At 46.4% G+C, this 25,045-nt stretch overlaps 1 pseudogene; it reads right to left on the reverse strand.

The window, feature by feature from the left end:
• Positions 1–4,775: 4,775 nt before the first annotated feature.
• LOC119965659 lies at positions 4,776–6,840 on the reverse strand (annotated as a pseudogene).
• Positions 6,841–25,045: the final 18,205 nt, after the last annotated feature.

The following is a 25,045-nucleotide window of genomic DNA, read 5'->3' on the forward strand; positions in this document are numbered from 1 at the left end:
TCATTGAGTGTTTGTCCAAATTCCCTCATTTACTTCAAGCTGGAATATTTCAAGGATTGTGCCAGATACTGCCAATGAAACTGGCAGTATTGAAGCAGCAATTCAAAGGTGGCACAATGAGAACATCACTGGGGGAATAGATTATGGAACCTTATGTTAACTTGCACTGAACCTTGTTTCGACCACACTCGGAGTACTGTGCACAGTTCTGGTCTCCAAGTTATAAAAAGTTTGTGCAGGCAGTGGAGAAGGTGTGAAAATATTTCCAAGTATGATACCAGAACTGAGAAATTATAAATATCAGACAAGATGGAACAGGATGGAGTGCTTTTCTCTTGGAACGAGAAAATGCTGAGGGGTGACCCAACAGAGGTCTCTAACATGAGGAGGGAGTTTAAGGTGGAAGTAGAGAGAATGGGGGCGATTGTGAGGCCGCACTAGTTGTCAGTGAGAAATGCGGAGTGGGCTCAAAATCCGGAGAGAATTGAAAACGTGATTTTCTCTGGTGAGATTGGGATTTGCACCCCACCCCCTCTGGTGGAGTAGTGTGAATCACACCGCGGATCCCGGAACCTCATATTAATATGTTAGCATTTCCTTAGCGGGCACTCATACCAGACCTTCACCTCATGCTGAATATTCAGGGCGGGATTCTCGGACCCCCCGCGGGGTCGGAGAATCCCCGGGGGGTGGCGCGAATCCTGCCCCTCCGCTCCGACGTCGGCTGCCATATTCTCCGACGCCGGTTTTCGGACGGGGGCGGGGATCACGCCACGATGGTCGGGGACCGTTGGCAACGCTCCCCCCCAGGCAATTCTCCGGGCCCCAATGGGCCGAGCGGCCGTCGGTTTCTGGCCAGTCCTGCTGGCGTGGATTGGACATGGTTCCACAAGGCGGGACCTGGCTGGTGGGCCGGCAGTCCTCGGGGGGGGGGGGGGGGGGAGATCCGGTCCCCGGGGGGGGGCACGGTCGCCTGGCACGCGATCGGGGCCCACCGATCTGCGTGCGGGCCTGTTCCATGGGGGCACTCCTTCCTTCTGCGCCGGCCCCTGTAGGGCTCCGCCATGGCCGGCGCAGAGAAGATACCCGTCTGCGCATGCGCCACAATACGCTGGCCGGTCTGCGCATGCGCTAAACCACGCCGGCAGATCTGCGCATGCACTAACTCGTGCAGTCCCTTCGCCGCCGGCTGTCACGGTGCCAACCCCTCAGGCGCTGGCCTAGCCCCCGGAAGTGCGGAGAATTCCGCAAATTCTGGTTGGCCCGAAGTCGGAGTGGTTCGCGCCATTCTTGGCACCGGGCCAATTCGCCGATTGCGGTGAATCCCACCCCATCAATGTGCCGGAGTGTTGAACAGCATTTACAACAAGTTTGCAGAAATGTGAACCTGGCAACCTCACCTCTGAGGCAGCCGTGAATCTCCAAGGCCTTCAATTGTTAGGGTGCACTGGGGAGGACGTGGGGGACAAAGATAAGTTAAATTTGGGGCCAGGGCTGGGATTTAGTCTCTCAATCTCGGGGGAGGGGTCGTTAGTAGTCCTTACCTTCCCTTCATTTTGGTGCACCCCTTGCTTCAAGTGGTCTGGGGGCTGGCATCGTGTCCTGTGACCTTCCTGCTGGGCGTGTGCTCAAATCACTGCTGAGGGAGTGGCCATCCTTAGTGGGAGCTGGAAAATGGGTGGGAGGAGGTGAATACAGAGGGGCAGCACTGGGCGTGACTGTGAGGTTCTTGGGCGGGGCTCCATGAGAGGCCAAGCTGCAAGGGCAGAGTGGGGGACTCTGGAACGAATTGCATCCCTGCCTCATGGGGAATGAAGACCCTCTCACATGGGGAAGCATGGCTGCAGTGTGAGTGGAAGCCCACACTCCATCAGCACTATGAGGACAAAGGGGTGAGGCTGTACGGAATTTCAATTCCACTTGTCTGGGAGGTTTGACTGCCAGGAATTAGTCTGTTGAGCTGTGAACTGGGAGAATGAGGGTACCCTTTAGATAAATGCTTGCCATGCTAATTGCAGGCGTCACTCTAATCAGTTGTTTTTCGTCTGCCACAAGAGGCAGTCGTTTCCTAATATATTACCTCACTATTCACTGACTGGTCAATTGTGCCAATGAAATCTGAACAGCTAAACATCAGTGCCACTGATTGGAGTCCCAAGTGTTAAACTCCAATGCTTATACAAGAATTAACTTTACAAGGATTCCACTGATGTGTATCCCAATGCAAGGCTTCATGGTTATGTTTATCATTATTCACCCCGTCCTAGGTCATGAAGGGAGTCTTTGAGGTGTCCCGAGAGGATGCAGATGCTGGTTCCATGCCATTCACTCAACTGCCCTGTCACCTAACGCAAGGTTGCGGGGGGGGGGGGGGCGCGGGGGGGGGGGGCGCGGGGGGGGGGGGGGGGGACATGCCCCGCGAGGGTCCAGACCCCCAATTCTGGTCGTGTTGAGAGCGACATCTGTGGGGATTTGCCAGTGTGAGAGGGGAGGGTGTGAGGACAAGTGAAGAGGCACTCACTGAGCAGAAAGCGCACGGGTGGAGATCCCAAAGGAGTGGAGGGCCCTCTATGTGAGGGCCCACATGTATATAAACTTGAACCGGGACCAGGAGAGCCAGGATGCCAGGGCCATGGATTTCATCGGCTTAGAGGGCATCCCCGCTTAGCGGGCATCCCCAGGTGCAGGGTGTGATAGACTGCATCCACGTAGTCTCCATGACATCATACAATACCATTCATGAACCGCAAGGAATTCCGCTCTCTCAATATCCAGGTCGTTTGTGACCACATGATGCGCATAATGCGGGTGTGTGCCCATTTCCCGGGGATCGTCCATGACAATTACATCTTGAAGTGCTCTCAGGTCGCAGATGTTTTGGTGGGAGTGCAGAGGCTGTAGGGATGGTTCCTCGAGGACAGGAGGTACCACTCAGAAGGTGGTTGAGGAAGCCAGTACACAGGCCACAGACACCTGAGGAGACTGGCTATAACGAGACTCATACATCAATGCATGCGCTGGCCGTGCAGACGATTGGACTGTGCCTTTGGACTGTGGTTCCGGTGCATGGACTGGTTGGGGGGTGCCCACCAGTACAGTCCCAGAGGGTGTCCCAAATTATTGTGGTCTGTTGCACTTTTCACAACTTGGTTCTGCAGAGGGGAGAACAGCCAGACCAGGAGGAGATGGCCAAGCGCCACATCTCCTCGGAGGGGGAGGAAGAAGGACCTTGGGTCATGGCCAGAGCCCTCATGGGCTGATGAGCGAGGGACACCCTCTTAGCGTCTCAGTTTGAGGACAACCAGGACTAAAGAGTGAGGTGTTCGCCCATCGTGGGGTGTGACATCTCATCAATAATGTGGTGCCAGTGCTAGGTGCCCAAGATCATGGGCAGGGCGATAAAGCCATTGGCCAGACTCTGTGGGAGAATGATGATGTTTGCATTGAGGACTGAGCGATGCTCCTCCCATCCTCAGTAATATGTCTGACTCCTGTCTGACAGAGAGCTGAATGTGCCCTGTCGATGATCGGGCTTATCATGGAGCCTTAAGGTGCAGGATGAGCTCTCATCTGCCACAGTCCCCTGAGAGGTCAGGGGTCCTGGTGTGTTCCACCAAATAACCTCTGGGGTGGGTCAGCCGCTCTGCACTTTGTCAACCCGTGGCCTCCTCATCACTGGAAAAAGAGTGGCAGAAATTAGTGGCCTGAGTGTTGAAGCGGGTGGGGGGGCGGGGGGGGGGGGGGGGGGGGGGGGGGCGGCGGGGGGAGCTACCAGCTACAGTGCGTCTTTACTGAACCATCAGTGTGGGAGGTGGACGAGACACAGCGCTGCCATTCTCACACTACACCAAGCGTGCGGAAGGTTTGCAGAGCTTGGCTCCATGAGGTAACAGGGCGGAGGATCAAAGTGATGTTTATTTACAAGAGCTATATTACAGTGATGACTTAACTTTTTAAAAATAAAATCAGAGTACTCAATTCATTTTTTCCAATTAAGGGGCAATTTAGCGTGGCCAATCCACCTACCCTGCACATCTTTGGGTTGTGGGGGCGAAACCCACGCAAACACGGGGAGAATGTGCGAACTCCACACGGACAGTGACCCAGAATCGGGATTGAACCTGGGACCTTGGCGCCGTGAGGCAGCAATGCTAACCACAGTGCCACCGTGCTGCCCCTGTGATGACCTAACTTAACTAGTGCCAAGTTATATCCGTGCCTACTAGGTCCCAACTGTGAGGGGTGGGTGAGTGGGTGCAGCAAGAGTGGCAGACTTACCCTTGCCATGCAAGGAAAGTCACTCTTTTTTTTTGGTACTGCTGCCCTGTCCTCTCCTGGAGGGAGCTGGCACTTTTATAGGAAGCATGTTTATTGTAAAATGTTTCACACAAAGGTTCAGGAGAGATTATGGGCTACATCATTGTGAAAAGCCATTCAGCACAATGCATAGGGAGAATTTACTCGACTCATGAAACCATCAGCTGGAACTCAAGTACAGCAACAACACAAATCTACCACCAATTCAAACATTAGGAAACATTAAAACTATTATAAGCTTTAGAGAATGACTGGGTAACATATTTTCTATCCACATCTTTTCAGGAAATTGCACTAAAGTTACACAAACTCTGTATCAATGGTAAACTATCACCCTCTCCTTCCATAATCTTATCTTCATCAGCTTCAAATGGCTCTTCAGGGTCTTTGCTTTGACTTGCATCATCCTGTCCTCCCATGTCTTCAGTCAGTTTCAGACTCTGCCTCCATTCCTTCATCTACACATTAACGGCTTCCTCAAATTTATCTATTGCTTCTTCACCTTCATCACTCCCAGCACCTTCTTCACTGTCACCACCTTCACCATCAGCACCTTCACCTTCTTCGCTGCCTTTTCCCTCTTTCTTCTCTTCATTATCGGCGCCATCATTGATCCCATTACCCTCACCATTACCTTCCTGCATGCCAGCGTCTTTTGTGCTTCACTTTGATTTGCCCTTTTAGAAGATTTTAGTTTAGACGGGCAGCAAGGTCGGCGCAGGCTTTGAGGGCCAAAGGGCCTGTTCCTGTGCTGTACTTTTCTTTGTTCTTTGCATCCTTGTCACCTGGATCGTTGGTGAATGGCTTTTCACCCTTGATATATTTCTCTAGCATTGTTGCAATATTGCTGTTATTCAGGATATCTTCGCAATAACTGGTCTATTCTTTTTGGCTCTCTCAATAGCTGCTTTATGGTTTTGGTTGTCAGCTGACCTCAAAAGCTGCCCAATGAAGCCAGTCTGCATCGGGGTGAACAGCTCACAGGCCACACAATGAGCTGCCTCCACCTTTTTCATGCAGTGCTCCGTACCAATACCCTGGAGTACATTGTGTTGCTGCATCAGCTGCTTTTTGAGAATAGTTCCACCTCCGATTTGCTCCCGGAGTTTGTGTTTTCTTGTTCTTGTTTGAGACGTATTCATCCAAAAAGTCAGCAGTCTGAGTTTTGAGTTTGATCCCAATAACTTGAAAGTTTCCTTGTGAAACGCTTAATTCATGTGAGCAACAATCTCCTCATCTTCAAATGTACAGAACACCGAGCAGGCAAATATTATTCTCTCTGTGAGACGGTCAGGAGTCTTCTTTGAGTCTTCTTCTTCTCTTGTATAGCAGGAAAACACTTTGGTTTCTTCTCTCCTTTCTCATTTGAATCCTTGTCCTCACCACCTGATTCAACCCCATCATCTTCCTTGTGTTCAGCATCAGAATCTTCATCATAATCTGTTTTAGCTGGTTTGTTTTCAGGGTCTTCAGTACTGCTTGTTGACCATTTTCTCTTCCTACCTGGACCACTTATACCCTTCTCCCTGCCTCTGTTTCGATTCTTGTCTCTCCTACTCAGTCTGCTCAGTCTGCCACCAAACCTCTGGCCAAACCCTGAGCTCGGAACAGGTCCAGGGGGATAATGTTTGGGGGGAAGATTGAGGGGAGGGTTCTGGTGGAGGAGGCAGCATTGAAGCCTCTTCCTCCCATTGGCATAGTAAGAAGTCTTACAACACCAGGTTAAAGTCCAACAGGTTTGTTTCAAACACGAGCTTTCGGAGCACGGCTCCTTCTTCAGGTGAATGGAAAGGCTTGTTCCAGAAATGTTTATATATAAACATTTCTGGAACAAGCCTTTCCATTCACCTGAAGAAGGAGCCGTGCTCCGAAAGCTCGTGTTTGAAACAAACCTGTTGGACTTTAACCTGGTGTTGTAAGACTTCTTACTGTGCTCACCCCAGTCCAACGCCGGCATCTCCACATCATGGCTCCCATTGGCATGTCATTCCAGTGTGCAGACATCCACTTGAAATCTCCAGGCTGCATGTAGGGGTCATTCTAGTTTGCTCTCTCCTGACCAATTCTGACCCTGTTGGCTACTATATGTTCTGTTCTGGTATGATCCCGTAGGAGTTGTCAGAGTGGTCAAAGTGACCTCCATAGGAATTATTATAATTAAGTTCAGAATCACCGTAACATTAGGCGTAGCCAGATCTGTATGGATCATGGTAATTCACTGAAGACCTGAAGTCATAGGACTCATAAGATGTAAACCTGTTGTATTGGCCTGAAGAGCGACCTGATGGCTTATCACACTCTAACTGAGAGAGCATGTCCAGGCGTTGGTTGATCGTAGTGATGACGAAATCGGTTTTGAGGAGCATCCCTAGCTTTATCACCAGGGTTATAGCCATAATATCCTGAATAATTTTCCGAATGATCTTGGTTGTAATTGCAACCATAGCCATCATGCCCTTGACCATCGTCCCCTCCAGCGTTCCAAGAATCATCCTCTCCGTAGACTCCGCAGCGACCGTCCATTGTGGTTCGGCTTCAGAAAGAAAACCGTTCAGGCCTTGGCGACGTCAAAAGCGCTGATAGCTGGCACTTAGTAAAGCAGTCGGGGCAGCATGGTGGCCTAGTGGTTAGCACAACCACCTCACGGCGCTGAGGTCCCAGGTTCGATCCTGGCTCTGGATCACTGTCTGTGTGGAGTTTGCACATTCTCCCCGTGTCTGCGTGGATTTCGCCCCCACAACCCAAAAAATGTGCAGAGTAGGTGGATTGGCCACACTAAATTGCCCCTTAATTGGAAAAAATAATTGGGTAATCTAAATTTATATAAAAAAAAAAGTAAAGCAGCCACAGCCTCCCAGGCGGGGGTGGGCACCTTGCTGGAGGGACGCCTTTAGGAATTCATTTACAGGAGTTCCCGCCTCTGCTGGGCTCCATCCAGGTCCCTGCATATTGGAGATTATCGGCCAGAAATGTATGGGTTTTGGTGCGTTTTACTGTGGTGTCTCTGCTGTTATGGGGCAGGGTTTAGAGAACCCCAAAGTGTATCATGGATATCATTAATAGATTGTGGTAAGGGGATGTGGTAAGGGGAGCAACCGGCCCACTCTACAGGTGTGGTACGGCCCACTCTACAGGTGTGGTACAGCAGAAATTGAAAAGTATTTTTTAAAAGCAGAACAATGTTTATTCTATGAACTCAAGTTAACCTTTTTAAAACATAGTGAACATCTTAGCAACCATCAATTCAAATGCAACTCCCAAAGAATACAACACTAAGTAATCCTTTAAGCTTTCCTTTTAACATCCGTGCGACTTAAAGCACCTTTTACCAGAAGCACATCAGGTTAAAGTCACTACTGTTATTAGTTTTAAATCACCAGAATCAATTTACAGTCTTTAGATTTCAGGGAGAGATTCATATTCCTTCTGGCTGTTACTGCAGCTATTCAGCTCTGAAAATGAAACTAAAACACACCTTGCAGCAAACAGCCTAAAACGAAAGTAAAAAGCTGACAGACAGCCCAGCTCCACCCACTCTCTGACATCATTGCAGTGGTAAACACCCATTTCTGAAAGGAACTCTCACTAGATTATTTATATACACACCCATTTATAAACACCCATTTCTTAAAGGTACTCTCACATGACACCTCCCCCCAAAAATAAACTATCATCTTCAAGATGGTTTCATTTTTCACCTTTTCACTATCCTTGAAGAAAATGCACACAGTAAATATACTTTTTTGTTTCAAAAAACAACATATGCAAACAGGTATAATAATATAGTCCATTTTTGTTCTTCTTCCTCCAATTGAAATCCTTCTCAATTGACAGTCTCTTTGAACAAAAAGGTCTCTGCACGATCCATCCATTTCTCTATGCCTTGGCATGTTTCTTTAAAGTCAGATACTTTTGTTCAATCTGATCACAGAGTCCCTTGATTATCACAGCTTTCAGGCAGTCAAATGCCCGTTGAAAGTCCACTGAAATTTTCGACGTTTCTTCAGCAAGTCCATCAGTGGAGCAACCACGCTGAAAAACGTTTGCACAAATGTTCAATCAAATCCATTCATGCCGAGAAATCGCATTATTTCCCTTTGTCTTGAGGCTATTGGAAACTCCTCAATAGCTTCACATCCCGGGTGACCATTCGACCCTGTCCGATTGTATGGCCAAGGAAAGTGACTTGGGCTTTTCCAAATTCACTTTTGGCTAGGTTTATCACCAAACCCGCCTCCTGAAGTCGATCGAATAAGTCCATCAGATGTTTTAAATGTTCTTTCCATGACTGGCTGAAAATTACCAGATCGCCGATGTATACCCCACAATTGGGTAATCCTGAAACAACTTTGTTAGTTAACCGTTGAACCATGGCTGGGGTGTTTTTCATGCCAAATGGCATAACTTTGAATTGGTATATACAGTCTGGAGTCACAAAAGCTGAAATCTCCTTCTCCCTTTCGGGTAAAGGTACCTGCCAGTAACCTTTAAGTAAATCCAGTTTAGAAATAAGAGCTGTTTGTCTCGCTTTCTCAATGCAATCCTCCAAACGTGGGATAGGAGTCCGTTCTTGTAACTGCATTAACCTTTCTATAGTCCACACACAACCGTTGGGTACCGTCTGGTTTAGGTACCATCACTATGGGTGAGCTCCATTGGCTGCAACCCACTTCAATTATGCCATTTTGAAGCATGCTTTCAATTTCTTTGCTAACTTGTGCCAATTTTAAAGGGTTAAGTTTGTATGGATGTTGTTTGATTGGAACAGCATTTCCCACATCTACATCATATATAGCCATTTTAGTACTTACCAATTTATCTCCACAAACTTGCCCACGTGATATCCATAATCCTTTTAGATCAGTCCGCTTTTCCTCCGGAAGGTAACTCAACACTTTATCCCAATTTTTAAGAACATCCTCATTTTCCAATTTAATTTGAGGTATGTCAAATTCCAAGTCATCTGGATTTGGGTCGTCACTTTGAGTAAGAAACATTAAAACCTCGTCCTTTTTCTCTCCTTCCCTTTCAAAGTACCTTTTAAACATATTCACATGACACACTCGGTGAGTTTTCCTTCTATCTGGTGATTTTACTACATAATTCACCTCACTTAATTTCCTTTCAAACTGATAAGGCCCACAAAACCTTGCTTTTAAAGGTTCACCTACCACTGGTAACAACACTAAAGCTTTAACTCCACTGGCAAAACTATGAACTTTGTATTTCTTGTCCCCTACCCGTTTCATGCTGTCCAGCCAATTCACCTGCTCTATTTAATCGTTCCCATAAATTTGACACGTGATCCAATAATGTAATTTCCGACTTCTCACGCACCAATTTTTCCTTGATCAATTTAAGTGGTCCTCTTACCTCATGACCAAATATTAGTTCAAAGGGACTGAATTTGGTTGACTCATTAGGTGCATCTGTAATTGCAAACAGTACGAATGGAATTGCTTTATCCCAATAAGCCCTCAACATTGTCTTTAATGTCTGATGCCACCTTTCTAACTCTCCCTGCGATTCTGGTTTGTACACAGTTGATTTAAATTATTTTATTCCTAAGATATCCATAACTTCTCTGAATAACCTTGAGGTAAAATTTGATCCTTGATCCGATTGTATTTCCGTGGGTAGACCATATCTAGTAAAGAATTTAAGTAACTCCTCCACAATCTTTTTAGCTGTAATTATAAGTACTGGAATGGCCACTGGACACATAGTAGACACATCCATTATAGTCAAAAGATATTGATTCCCACTTTTCATTTTAGGAAGCGGTCCTACGTAATCAATTAGGACTCTTGTAAAAGGTTCCTCAAACGCTGGAATGGATATTAAGGGCGCTGGTTTTATCACTGCTTGAGGATTCCCTAACTCTTGACATGTGTGACATGATTGAAAAAATTTAACTACATCATTATGTAGCCCAGACCAATAAAACTGTTTCTGGATTTTAGCTTGAGTTTTCCTTATTCCCAAATGACCTCCCACTGGTACCTCATGTGCAACCCGTAACACCTCCTTTCTATACCCTACCCACAATACTACTTGATGAACTTCTGCCCACTTTTCATCTGCATGCATATGTGAAGGTCTCCATTTTCTCATCAAGACATCACTTTTACGATAATAACGCTCTGGTATACACACAGATTCCTCTTCCGTGCATGCTTTCTGATACATCCGTTTTATTTCTACATCTCTTTGCTGTAACTCCGCCAATTTTCCTGAACTAAAAATATCCACCTCATCCTCCACCAGTTCTTGTTCTTTTTCAACCATCTGATCAAAAATCGTTTCTGATAATTGCACTTCAGCTTCATCTTCACTCTTTGATTTCTCCTCTTGTCTTAACCTGTGACTTTGTGACCTTGTTACTGCACAATCCAGAAAAATCCCAGGATATTCGTCCTTCAACACTTCAGTTGTCTGATTTTCTACTGGCTTATCAACCACTGTAGGCATCACTCCCACTTGCGATCCAGCTATATCATTACCCAAGATAAACTGTATTCCTGGACAAGATAGTTTCTCTATTACTCCTACTACCACTTCACCACTCTTCACTGGACTTTCCAACCTTACCTTATATAATGGAACATTACTCCTCTCACCCTGAATTCCACATATTGCCACCTTTTCGGGCAACATTCTTCCCAAACTACATAACTCTTCATCTCTTACCATTAAAGATTGACTAGCTCCCATATCTCTTAAAATTGTGACTTCTTTAGATACTCCTCCTGATACACATGAGTAAACTTTACCCACACAAGTAAATTCATTAAAGAGATCTGGCACCTTCTTATCGATCACCTCTTGATCAGACTGTACAATCTTTTGCCCCTCCTTTGCTTCACTTGGACTTTCCTTTACCACTTTAACAAATCCCACTGTCTTATCCTGTTTTACCACATCAGCCTTCCCAGTGCGTTTCTTCAACAACCAATACCGTGACTTTACATGGCCTAATTTATTATAGTGAAAACATTTGAAACTTTTCATGTCTCTTCCACCCTCCTGGATTTCGTTTTTAATCTCAAATATACTCTCCTTATTATCTCCCATCAGATCACCTTTACTTTTACCCCCTGAGTATTTCTCATGTCCCCAGTTTCTATCCCTCACAGGCTGAAACTGATGTCGGAAACCAAGCTTTGATTTATGAACTAATTCATAATCATAGAATCATAGAAGTTACAGTGCAGAAGGAGGCCATTCGGCCCATCGGGTCTGCACCGGCTCTTGCAATGAGCACCCTACCGAAGCCCACACCTCCACCCTATCCCCATAACCCAGTAACCCCACCAAACACTAAGGGCAGTTTTGGACACTGAGGGCAATTTAGCATGGCCAATCCACCTAACCTGCACATCTTTCGACTGGGAGGAAAGCGGAGCATCCGGAGGAAACCCACACACACACGGGGAGAACGTGCAGACTCCGCACAGATAGTGACCCAAGCTGGGAATCGAACCTGGGACTCTGGAGCTGTGAAGCAATTGTGCTAACCACTATGCTACCGTGCTGCCATTTCTGCTGCTAATCTCTCAGTTTTAACCCTCTGTTCTTCCACATGAGTGCTCACTACATCAGGAATTGAATTTTTAAACTCCTCCAAACGTATCATTTCTCTGAGAGCTTCATACGTTTGGTCTATTTTCAAAGCCCTTATCCACCTATCAAAATTACTCTGTTTGTGCCTTTCAAACTCCATGTATGTTTGACCAAATTCTTTCCTTAAATTTCTAAACCTTCGTCTGTAGGCTTCAGGCACTAGTTCATAAGCACCTAAGGTGGATTTTTTCATCTCCTCATACATCCCAGATAACTCCTCCAGTAGTGATGCAAACACTTCACTAGCTCTACCTACCAGTTTTGTTTGAATCAGTAATACCCACATGTCCTGTGGCCATTTCATTTGTTTAGCTGCCTTCTCAAATTAAATGAAAAGGCTTCCACTTCCTTCTCACCAAACCTTGGCAATGCTTGGACATATTTAAATAGATCCCCACCAAGCCCTCGACTTTGATGCTCGTTCTCACAATCCTCATCACTATCATCCAACTGTACATTTCCCTTTACGTCTGCCAATTTTAACTGACTGTCATGTTTCATGGCCATTTTCTGAAGTTCAAACTCTCTTTATCTTTTTCCTTGATCTGTAACTCCCTTTCTCTTTCTTTTTGTTCTACTAGGGCTATTCTTTCTTTTCTTCTTTCTTCTCTCTCGCTTTCTTTTTCCCCTCCCTCTCTTTCGTATTCAAGCCACTTTAATTCTTTCTCATGTTGCATTTGTTTAAGTTGTAACTGAATTTTTGCCATTTCCAATGAGTCAAATTGTATCTCAGGCAACTTTAAATGTTTAGCCACCGCCATAATTATCTCATCTTTTCGCATTTTGTCAGGTAATGTTAACTGCAATGTTTTTGCCAAATCTAACAGTCTGCTTTTAGTCTCTGTCCATAAGGTACTGCGTGTGACCGTCTCCACCCCCAAAAACTTCAGAGCCTCTGAAAGAGCCATTGTCCACAACACACACCCTCCTTAAACTAAATTACCACACCTGAAAAGAAACCACAATATGCTCACCCCTCACTGTTTTTAAGTTCACTCAGCCAATTGAATAGGTAGACTTTTATCCCCCTCGAGCCGCCAATTTGTTATGGGCCAGGGTTTAGAGAACCCCAAAGTGTATCATGGAGTTCACCTGACCCCCAACCTTTAATAGATTGTGGTTTGGGGAGCACATGGCCCACTCTACAGGTGTGGTACAGCAGAAATGGACAAGTATTTTTTTAAAGCAAAACAATGTTTATTCTATGAACTCAAGTTAACCTTTTTAAAACTACAGTGAACATATTAGCAACCATCAATTCAAATACAACCCACCAAAGAATACAGCACTAAGTAATCCTTTAAGCTTTCCTTTTAACATCCATATGACTTAAAACACCTTTTACCAGAAGCACGTCGGGTTAAAGTCACTACTGTTATTAGTTTTAAATCACCAGAATTGATTTACAGTCTTTAGATTACAGAGAGAGATTCATACACCTTCTGGCTGTGACTGCAGCTATCCAGCTCTGAAAAGGAAACTAAAACACTCCCTGCAGCAAACAGCCTAAAACGAAAATAAAAAGCTGACAGACAGCCCAGCTCCACCCACTCTCTGACATCACTACAGTAGTAAACACCCATTTCTGAAAGGTACTCTCACTACAGATATTTATATAAACACCCATTTCTTAAAGAAACTCTCACTTGACACTGCCTTGCAACCGTAGTGTCCAGCGAGCTGCTCTGATTTGGCTGACTGAACCGTCCTTTAATTTACCGTCTAGTAATAGTTGAGTGGGGGTGTGCTCGGTCAAGATTGTGACTGGGTTGGGGCCTGTGATGTAAACAAAGTACTGTACTGCCCAAAAGACTGCAAGCAAGTGCCGTTCACAGGTTGAGAATCCTTGCTCTACGGGGCCTAATACTCTTGAGGCATAGGCTACGTGTCCTAAGTGATCATGTCGTTCTTGCAGGAGCACTGCTGACAAGCTTCAGTCGGTGGTTGCTAAATCTTTGGCATAGGGTGGGTCTGGGACTGGAAATTGTAAAGCGGGGGCTGTGCCTAGGGTGCATTTTAAATCGTCAATGGCGTGTTTGTGCTGCAGAAGCCATTCCCATGGGGCGTTTTTTAAAGGAGCTCTGAGAGTGGGGCTGCTTTGGTGGCAAAACCATCTATATAATTTCTGCAATATCCTACCAAACCTAGGAATGACCGGAGTGCAGTGGCCTTTTGGGGCAGGAGCAATTTAACGATGGACTCGATCCATTTTTGCTCAATTTCTCTCTTCCCGTGGGCGTTGATGGTGCCTAAATAAAGAACCTTTTCCTTTAAAATCTGGGCCTTTTTGGGGTTTACCTTACATCCGATTGACTGCAGTAGGCCTAGTAATTCTGCTAAGAGCTCTACGTGTTCCTTCTTTTGTGGCCATTTGCAAGAGCAGATCGTCTACATATTGTACTCGGCATTCAGGTCGGGAAAATTTAGAAAGTCCATTGGCCAATTGTCGGTGGAAAATGGAGGGGGAGTTATGAAATCCTTGTGGGAGGCATGTCCACGTGTACTGCTGAAATGTAAATGCAAATTTATACTGGCAGGCCCTGTCGAACCGGATGGACCAAAGGCCATTGCTGATGTCCAGAACCGTGAAATATTTTGCCTGTACTCCCTGTTTGAGCATGGTCGCGGGAGTCGTGGCAACAGTGGGGGCTGCTAAAGGGGTTATCTTATTAAGTTCTCGGTAGTTGATTGTTAGTCGCCATGAACCATTGGGCTTTGTACGGGCCAAATTGGGGCATTATTTGTGGATGCTATGGGTCGAATAACTCCTTGGTCTAACAAACAGTTAATAACCTTCGAAATGTCACCCTCGGCTTGTTGTGAGAAACCGTATTGCTTTTGCGGCTTTGGATCGGGACCTGAAATCTTCACTGTACCTGGGATCTTCCCACAATCGTGTTTGTGCTGTGCGAACGAAGCTTTGTGTTTTATGAGGACCTCTCTAACTGTCTGGTCTGCACTAATTGTTTGCGGATTAAACCAATAGTCCCCCACTGAGCAAATCGTGTTTTCATAATCCCCTACTGTGAGCGTAGCGGGAGCCCTCGCTATTTTAGCCATTCGCCAGACTCATTTGTCAACTGGGTCAAACAAAAGGTTATGGGAGCTCATAAAATCAATGCCTAAAATGTGCTCTGCGGTTTGGGGGAAGTCAACAAAAACAACGGGGTGTTTGGTACTAATGTTCCCTATCTGAATGTGTACGGGAGCTGCGATATATCCTTGTTGCATGTGGTCTGTGAATCCACTCACGGTGATGGAGTCTGTGGTGGGCCATTTGTCCTGTTGAAACATGGTGGAGGAGTTTAAAGCGGTGCGAGATCCTCCTGTGTCCCAAAGAAAATCGACTGTATGTCCCCGGACTGTGCCTGTAACTACTGGCCTGCCTGATTAGTCTCAGTGTGTGTCACAGACCCAAGTTGGAGAGACCGAACACTGTCAATCTGTGGAGTTAAACGCTAAGTCGTCTGAACGGGCGCTAACATCATGCATGGGCCTAACATTGTTCCTTGGTGGGGGTTTTGGTGGTTGGTATCGTTGATGGTTCGGGGGGAGGGGGGGGGGGTGGGTTTCGGCAACCGTGCGCGTAATGTCCAACCTGGCCACAATTGGAACAATCTTGTGGTGCCTGTGCTCTGGGGTGCTGTCCCTCGTGTCTACCCTCGTTTAGCCATGTTGGGTCCTGGCTAATCCTAACTGGGTGCATGTCTGCTTCTATATCGTCCTGATCTGTCTGTCAGTGTAGGGTTTGTTCCCATACACTAGCAAGTCTTTTCAATACCCAAACTTCATTGTGTGTGCGGTCTGTGGGGTTGTAGTTTACACAAGCCTTTTGACTTGAGTCTGTGGCATGCGAGACTAAGGTGTCCTCCTCATTTAGGTGTGTGCGGTTCAATTGTCCATAAACTGCCATGAAATGAATCCATAGGCGACCAGTAAAGGCAGTCGGGTGTTCTCCCTTCTTTTGCCTGCAGTGATTTAAATCCTTGACTGGATCTCCTTTGTTATACCCGATGACATCTAGTATGGCTGTTTTCATTTCCTGTACGGTTCCTTCTGCTACATTTTGGGGTTCTGGCAAAGCTGACCTTATGGACTGGCTAAGACTCATAACTATTAGCTTGACTTCCTCCCTCTCATCTAGGCCGCACATAACTTTTTGTTGACGCACCTCCTCAAAGAAGCTTTTCGGGTCTGCGGTGGGCTGGAATGGACTAATTTTCGTGCAAGCTTCTCTTAATTGGGTTGTGGATAGTGGGGTGGTGTAAATGATATCAGACTCCTCCTGATCTGATGATCTGCGTTCTGTGGTAAGCGGATTCATGAGGGTCGAATTGTGAGTGGGCATGTGTGCTGCCTGTGCAGTCGATGCTGCGGGTGCTTTTCTTTTTGGGGCGTGGGGGGTTTGATTTTGATTTCCCGTGTCCTCTATGTATCTTTGGGCGCTTTCGTTTAACTTGCCAATCGGGAGCACCTTCCTCATCTAAATCCTGCCCAAAAGTGCACCTGAAGCCATTCTGTACTGAGAGTAGCGACTGTAACTTTTCTATCTTCTGTCGGCATTTGGCATGGTCAACGGTTCACTGCCTCTGTTCCTTAGTGGAGCTGTGGAGCACTCTCAAAGCTGCTTTTAAATCTGCACATTTGCTAGTTAGCTGGGCGACCTGTTGTTCTGTTTCCTCTCTTACCAGGACTGCGCGCTGTGTATCTTGGTCGGCTTTTAGCACTGGGTCTGGAAGCTACTAAGGTGAACTAGACAAGATTCATGTGTGCTTTTTACATCGCCCATTTTCTTGTCCTTAACTGCCGGAGTTGCTCAATTATCTTCTCGTTTTTGTTACTGTTTCCCTTGTTCTTTTCTTCCTTCTTAATTAAGTGCCGATGGAGCATCTTCATGACCTCCTCCGTGCCTCGCAACTGTGCCAAACAGGACACTATTGCCATCGGCTTTCTGACTTTCCCTACATTTTTCTTGTGGACCTCGCTTAGGTTCCCCCTCCAAGTCTGTCCTATCTTTGCTGGACCTGACTCATCATTCGCGCAAAAAATTGACCACAGGGGCCATCCTTTCCCCTTTAATTATTTCCTTACCTTTTCCTCCCATATAGGGCATTTCTCTGCTCTGTTGGTCGCTGGGACCTCGGGTTCCTGTGGATTCATCAATCTTTCCATTGCTTTAGTGGCTATTACTTCTCTTATCTCTTTCTCTACTTTTAAATTAGGACAGGGAAATAAGGCGCCGATTTGAACAGCGGGTATGGCTCAAGCTATATCCGTCTATAGTTGTACACAATTCTAATGAGTTTACCTTACTCTTCCTGTTAGGTACACATGCGGGTTAGTACACACTTCCGAAATTCGGTTATTTGGTCGATATGCGACTTGTGGTTCTTTCTCTTTCTCGCAATTGGATTCAAAGTTTGTGGGTTCCCTCGGAGTGACAAAGTCCCATCTGGGTCGCCAATAATGTTGCTCTGTTTAGATCCCAACAGCGTCGCCAATACTGTGGCTTTTCTATTTATCTTAGTGAACCACAAGCCTTCCCTTATATCGATCTAATGACCACAGGACCAGTTAGTTAGTTCAAAAGATGGTTTATTTACACACACAAGAGTTATCTCAACATGCAAACACAATATCTACTACGAGTTAAACTACACCTATCAGCAACAATAACCTATACTTAACTTTAGGGCGACCAGCACTGTGCAAATGGATAAGGCCTTTATCTGGATTTCACTCGGCTGGTTCGGAGAAAGTGGCTCTGTCTCTGCTGGGCTCATCGTCAGGTTGCGATCATTTGTCTTGAACTTGGCTGGCTGTTACTGCTGCAATTGGGCTGGCACAGGCCGGATCCAAAAGAGACAGAACAAATTGCTGAGATCTCTTTTATCCCTCTGGGATTTTGCACTTTTTGGGGTGGTCCTTAACCTTGGACCCAATAATTCGACAGGGCTCTGATCACTCTCTTCGATTTTGGCCAATAAAGGGGCGGGTGCCTTGGTAGCTGGGCGGGTCCTTAGTGGTCATTGACCTTGGCAGTTGTGCTTTCTGAGTAAGGGGAGTGGCGCCGATCAGTCTGTGGCTGTACCGGTTGCTTGATTGGAGTTCTATTGTCCTGGGAAAATGGGCCATTAAAATGCAAACGAGTGGGGGTTTCGATCAGGTCTGGTTACCTGGTGTTTTAGATACACATAGACTGTGTGTCTGTCTGAGTCCTGGGATGGCTATAATTCCCATGATCCTTTGCAGATGGCCATCTTAGATGGCTACAGTCTGAGGTGGCGATGGGGTTACAGAGAGGCACCATCTGGCAAGCCATGTCGGCGCGCGTCCGGCGCCATATTGTAAAACGCGACCGCTGCAGGTCACCGCTGTGCGCATTCGCGGCCACACACCCGGCAATTCTCCGTCCATATGTGCAGATAAAACCGGAGGCTTTACGTGGCTAGGCTGGTAGCCCCCCCACCGGTCGGAGCATCGATGTGGGGGCGGCGCCAACTTTTTGGTTGTAAGACTAGACACATGCTCTGGACATAGCCTCAAAATCGGAGAATCCAGCCCACAAAGTTTCCCTGCCCCCATCCAATGGAAACGCCCCCAAGATATATACAGGAGTAGGAGTGTGGGATCTCCATTTTTGCACTGGACATTGTGGGTCGAAACATTACAACAAACAAGCCGTAGCTGTGAAAAATAATGCAATTGCCGAGACTAAATTCGGAATAATTGGTGGTCTTTGACTGGACCAGCACATGACAACAGTCCCCAGATCAGGATTTTTCAAACTGCGGGTCGCAACCTGCAGGTGGGTTGTGGGTGGGTGTTCGGAGGGTCTCAGAGTAAACGGCCATGCTCGGCTTTTAAATTGAGAAAGCTGACCACAACCTGCTTTTAAATAGAACAATGCAGTCTTCCGGCCAGAAGCTGTGATAGAGAGCAGGTCACACGCCGGGCATGTACACTGATGTCATGCGCAAAATCTCGCTGCGAGCAAGCAAGACAACAGGATTGTGAAGAACTGAAGATGGATCATTTTCTTATAAGGAAGAGAGGGCCAGAGACACAAACAGTTCAGGATCTCACAACTGAATCTGCCAGAGAGAGCTGTTCAGGAATGTCCATGGCAGGACAAAACAGAGCTAGTGTTAGCTCAGTACAGAGTTCCAGGGCCTATGGTGGTCAGCCGAAAAAAAAAAAACTGAAATCGGGAACAAAGCAGTTTCAAGATGATTTCTTGAGGTATGGCTTTATTAATTGTACCAATGAAAATCATGTGTGTTATAAGCAAGGAAGTACTGGTAAATATGAGTTTAAAACCCACAAAATCTCAAAGATAATTGAAGAATAGCGAGTTCGAGGACAAACCTCTTAATTTTTTTCAAAGGATGTAGCGAGAACTTAAATCATTAGTTGAAATCCTTAGCAGAAATGTAACATTGAATGACAACGCAAGTGATATCGTGAGGACAAAACTAGCTCATCTGTTGCATTAAAGGTAAGCAAAATTGGTGTGTTGCAAAGGCCGGCTGGTGTGGGTCATGAAGGTCGGTTGGTGTGGGTCACGAAGGTCAGCCGTCTTGGTTCCTGAAGGTCAGCCAGCTTGGTTCCCGAAGGTCAGCCGGTTTGGGTCCCTAAGGTCAACCGACTTGGTTCCCTAAGGTCAACCAGCTTGGTTCCCGAAGGTCAGCCAGTTTGGTTCTCGAAGGTCAGCCAGCTTGGTTCCCGAAGGTCAGCCGGCTTAGTTCCCGAAGGTCAGCCGGCTTAGTTCCCGAAGGTCAGCCGGCTTAGTTCCCGAAGGTCAGCCGGCTTGGTTCCCTAAGGTCGGCTGGTTGGAAAAAGTGGGTCTACATATTACTGAGGAGGGATATGCACTGATTTATTTATCTACAGCAGTTTAGAAAAATACCATGCACTTCGCAAAAAAGATCCCAGAGTCAAAGGGTGAGATTTTCAGGTTCAGAGACTAAGTGCTCGCACCAGTGGAGAATCGGGCATACCTTTGCTATGCTAAATTATGTATAGTAGAGGACACCTCAGTCTATCCTGCACTTACTAGTCTCAGGCCGCCATTTTGAATGGGTGCCCAGATCCCAACTTCCAGAGACAGGTCCCTCTCCCCACAACAACATAAATGTTGATTCCCCCTGCTGACAAGGGGAGCATCCTTCCAACCCCACCCACACCATGGGAATAATGGATCAGCCCTCACACCATGCCAGCATGATGAGGGTGAACCAATCCCCCCCCCCGCCCCCGAACACCCGACCCTGTTAACCCCCCCTCAGTCACACAACCCCCCAGGCCCTCTGTTCAAACCCTGCCCCATGGCATTGCCGATGATCCATTGCCCCTGATACCCTGGCAGTGACACCCCAGCCTGTCACGCTGGACCCCCGAGAAGGGGTGAAAGAGGTTAACCCATTCCTCATGTGCCCCTCTGCTGCTGTCAGCTGCAGTCGGAGGTTCTTCCAAGGTTCCTGAGGATTGTGTGGGCTCGGGCTGTGGATAATGCATTGACCCCAGGACCCCCCCCCCTCTCATGTTCATGAACAACCTTGTTCTGATTGACAGCTGCTGGCCACTTCAACGATATTAAGTGCTTTCTGTGGTTAGAAAAGAGGAAGTGAAAGCACTTAGCGTTTTTGAAGTGGCTAACAACTGTAAATCAAAGCAAGGATGCTTATAAACATTGTAAGGGTCCTTTCTGATTATTCCCTTATTTTCCCTACTTTAATTTTCCTGTTACTCACCATCCTGACTTGGAACTATATCACCATTCCTTCACTGTCACTGGGTTAAAATCCTGGAACTCCCTCCCTGACAGCACCCTGGGTGTACCTACACCACACATACTGCAGCAGTTCAAGAAAGGTGGCTCACCACCACCTTCTCAAGGGCAATTAGGATCGTCAGAAAAAATGAGGGAGTAACTGCCAACACCCACATCTCATAAAATAATTTTAAAAAACTAACCCCAGATGTACCTGCAGGCTAGCTCAATAACTGGAGTAGCCAAAATCCCTCTCCTGGTCAATGTGCAAGTTGTAGTGGGACACCCACTCTAGTGGTCTTTTAAAAAAAAATCATTTACGGGATGCAGGCATTACAGGTTAGGCCACCATTTATTGCCCATCCCTACTTGCCCTTCAGAAGGTGGTGGTGAGTTGCCTTCTTGAGCCACTGCAGTCCTTCAGGTGTAGGTACACCCACTGTTAGGGAGGGAGTTCCAGGATATTGCCCCAGCGACAGTGAAGGAATTGTGATATACTTACAGGTCAGGGTGGTGAGTGACTTCAAGGGGAACCTCCAGATGGTGGGGCTCCCAGGTATCTGCTGCTCTTGTCCTTCTAGATGGTAGTGGTCGTGGGTTTTGAATGTGCTGCCTGAGGAACCTTGGCGCGTTTCAATAACGCATCTTGTAGATGGTACATTCAGCCATCACTGTTCATTGGTGGTGGAGGGATTGAACGCTTGTGGAAGGAGGAGCAATAAAGCTGGCTGCTTTGTCCTGGATGGTCGAGCTCCTTGAGCGTTGTTGGAGCTGCACTCATCCAGGCAAGTGGGGTGTATTCCATTACACTCCTAACTTGTGCCTTGTAGATGATGGACAGGCGTTTGCGGGAGGGGGTGTGGGGGGGGGGGGGGGGGGGTGGTCAGGAGTTACTTACCGTAAGATTCCTAGCCTTTGACCTGCCCTGGCAGTCACAGTATGTAGTAACTAGTCCAGTTCAATTTCTGATCAGTGTTAATCCTCAGAATGTCTGATAATCAAAATGGCCAAGACCTCGCCATTTTTCCCATTGTTTTGCCAAACATAGCCTAAAGTCAACCCCTACAGCACAACTGAACATCATTCAAAAAGAGGCAGGGGAAGTGGCATCCGGGTATTTGCTCTTCCTTTTTCCTCACTGTGAGATAGCCTGACTCCTTCTCAGGGTCAGGAGAATAGTCGCTGCCATTTTAGAGAAACTCCTACCTCGAAATCAAGATGGATACAGGTGAGGAATCCTGGCTCATCAATCAAAACACACTCCAAGTTCTTCCTTCAAAACACCTAACTATGATTTCAGGCTTTTTGGCTTAGTCTATCCCTACAGATCTGTGAACTTCCCTTTAATCCATCCCATGTGTTGATAACCATGCATGAAAAGCTGACTGACATCAGTTTTAAATTTACGTTTTAATAGTTTGAACCCATGTCCCCCGCCCTAATCTCACTGTTTAGTTTGGTGTGCTGCTGGGGGGATTTACCTTTTTGATTCTGTTACGGTTTTACTTGGCATCCTGTATATCTCTGTAAAGTAACCTTTTACTCACCTTCTTCCAAGACCGAGCTTTTTCCAAACATGCCTTCCACTCTGCCCTTTAATTGTCGGGATCAATTTCAGAGATTGTATCTGCCACCTCCAGGGTGCAGTGTCTTAACTGTGTTTTATAAGCGGGAATGAACTGAATCATGTACTTAAGACATGATGAATCACTACACCATATTGTCTAAGCATGACTTCGTTTGACTTGAACTTTCCTCTTTTGGCTGTAGCTCAGCATTCTATTTGCTCTGTCTTGCAGCAACAGCGCTTAGCATCTGTCTGAACTCTGCCTATTTAGAGCACTTTTCCACAGGGACTACCTCAGTGGTGGCCTTAAAGGGAAAGACCAGGTTAGCAGTATAAACACCAGAACCAGGCCTCAGATTCCATAATACTTGCAAGTAGCGCCATGGGGGAATCAGCTAGTGTTTTGATAAGAACACAGGCCAGTCACACCAATACAATTAGCAAATAGATTTATATTTTATACCGGGGAGGAATAAAAATGCATAAGAATTTGTTTAAGGAAAATGTTAACACAATTCAGTTAGGATGTTTAACTGGAATAGCAAGTAAAAGAACCTGACCCATTAATGTGTTTTAGTTTTAAGGTGGATAATTACTGGCCAGGACATGAGGGAAACTCCCATATTTTTCTTCAAAATGTGGGATCTTTTACCTTAGAGGGGCACGATCTACCAGCCGCATTATGCCCGAAAGGCAGCTCGGCGCTATGCAACCGGTGGATGTCAGGAGATCCCTCTTCCGGGATGTAACGCAATCTTTGCTCTTTAGGGTTTTGGCCAAGGGTGGTATCATAACCGGTACAGGCTTGGAGGGCTGAAGGGCCTGTTCTCGATCTGTAATGTTCTTTGATCTTTATTCTTGTGAGACGTTGCGATGTGAATCCTCCCCATTGTGGGTGGATCACTTTTGGGAAAATCTGCACATTAGAGTGAGACATCTAGTTTCACTCTAATATGCATTCCCATGATCTACCCAAGGCGATGGGATCTAACCCCTCACCTTGGCGATCTCAGGTGAGCGCTGTTCAGTGCTGGTTTCCACAAACTGGGACCAGATGGAACAGCACTCATGGTGGTCTTCCAGAACATCAGAGGCCCCCATGTGCTTGGCCTCTGGGCAGGGTAGCATCTTGGCACTACTGATGCCACCTTGGCACTGGCACCCTGGCAGTGCCGTTGGCTGCCAGCCTGGAACTGAGGAGGTGCCTGGGTGGCACTGGCAGGGGCACCACCAGTGTACCAGGTGCACTGCCAGGATGCCAAGCTGACATTTTCCCCATGCTGTGGATAGGGCCTGAGGGTACCCTGTGGGGGGCCTGAGGACCCCCTTATAGATGAATTAGGGCTTAGGGGGGGTTTGAGGGTTGTGTTGGGGTTGGGAGATCGGGACGCCATTTAAAAAAGATCTCCTTCTGTACCGCGGAATGCCAGCGAGTGGAGCTCCTCAGAGCAGGAAAGGGGTCTAAGTGCGGCCTCGTCGGGGCCTTTCCCGCTGAGGCCCATATCGACCCGAATGCACGTTAAATAGCGCAGTGTTTCTAGCCACTCCGATATACACCCTTCTAAACGTGCTCGCTACGGGACTCTGTTCCCATTCAATTAGATTATCCCTGAGATTTCATTTGAAAGCGCGTTACAGACCCAAGTACGAAGGGTCAGAAGAGATTTAGCAGACTCTAGCAGCCCTTAGATTTCATTGTTTAAAAAAAAAACATCCAAAATATATTTTCAAATTGAATCCTGGATGGAATAAATCTGGAGTCGATAGAAAGATCTAGGTTACTGAAAGAGTCAAGGGAGTACAGAGAATGTGGGCTTTGTGGGTGAGTTCAGATTCTTGTATGTGTCAGCGAAGCACTCTCAGGAAGCAAACTGATGACAGGTTAATTCACAGTTATTACCATATGTGTCTTAGAGGCTCAAAGGAAGAGTTACAACTCAAGTCTTAGTGCTTTGTGCTACTGAATAGGCTGAAGACATAATACTCCTGAGTAACTTGGTAGACCCACATAAAGTATTTGGTAACGTGACACAGAGATAGTGCTTTGCAAAGATTCCCACAAAAAAGAAAGGAGCATTTCGAACCTGTATCCAGATTCACTGCTATATAACCAACCAATTTTCAACTGATAGTCCAAGTAAGCCACAGCATCTGCACATTAATTAGTTCATAGAACATTATAATGCTGTTCGACTGAGGTGGTAATGGGGCATTCGTGCTATCATTAGGTTCCTCCTGTATAAGTTGATGGGATTTCTAGAAATCAACCACCTTATATTATGTTTATCAATCGTTTTTAAAGGCGGCGTGTTTTTTTAAGCTCTGTTCTAAAATTTGGGGTATATGCCCACAAAGGTAACTGTTTACTACCTTATTCTGCACAAACATTGCTGTAAGTGAGTTGGAAAATACAAATTTCACATCTCCTTCTCAAAAGAAATCTTCCCATCGCTCACAAGATTCATTAGATATAACCGTCGATCCTTGTGTGCACTCAGCCATTCGGAGAGGAAACCCTGTCGAAATACATCACCAACACTCTGAACTGAGGTTGCCCATTCCTGAGCACGCGCAATTGTGGATGTGGCTTTGGGTCTGTGAGCTGGCAGTCTGGAATGAACTTACATCCAGAATCTGATGTAATGACTGGATGTGATGGAAAACAAAAAAATTTAAATTGGTCGAAATCTGTCCAATCAATGTCTAACATGACTAAAAGAGCACTGATAGTTCTTTTTATGGATCTTTACAATACGGCACCAGAA

This window comes from Scyliorhinus canicula, chromosome 5 (genome assembly GCF_902713615.1).
Source record: "Scyliorhinus canicula chromosome 5, sScyCan1.1, whole genome shotgun sequence".
Lineage (NCBI taxonomy): Eukaryota > Metazoa > Chordata > Chondrichthyes > Carcharhiniformes > Scyliorhinidae > Scyliorhinus > Scyliorhinus canicula.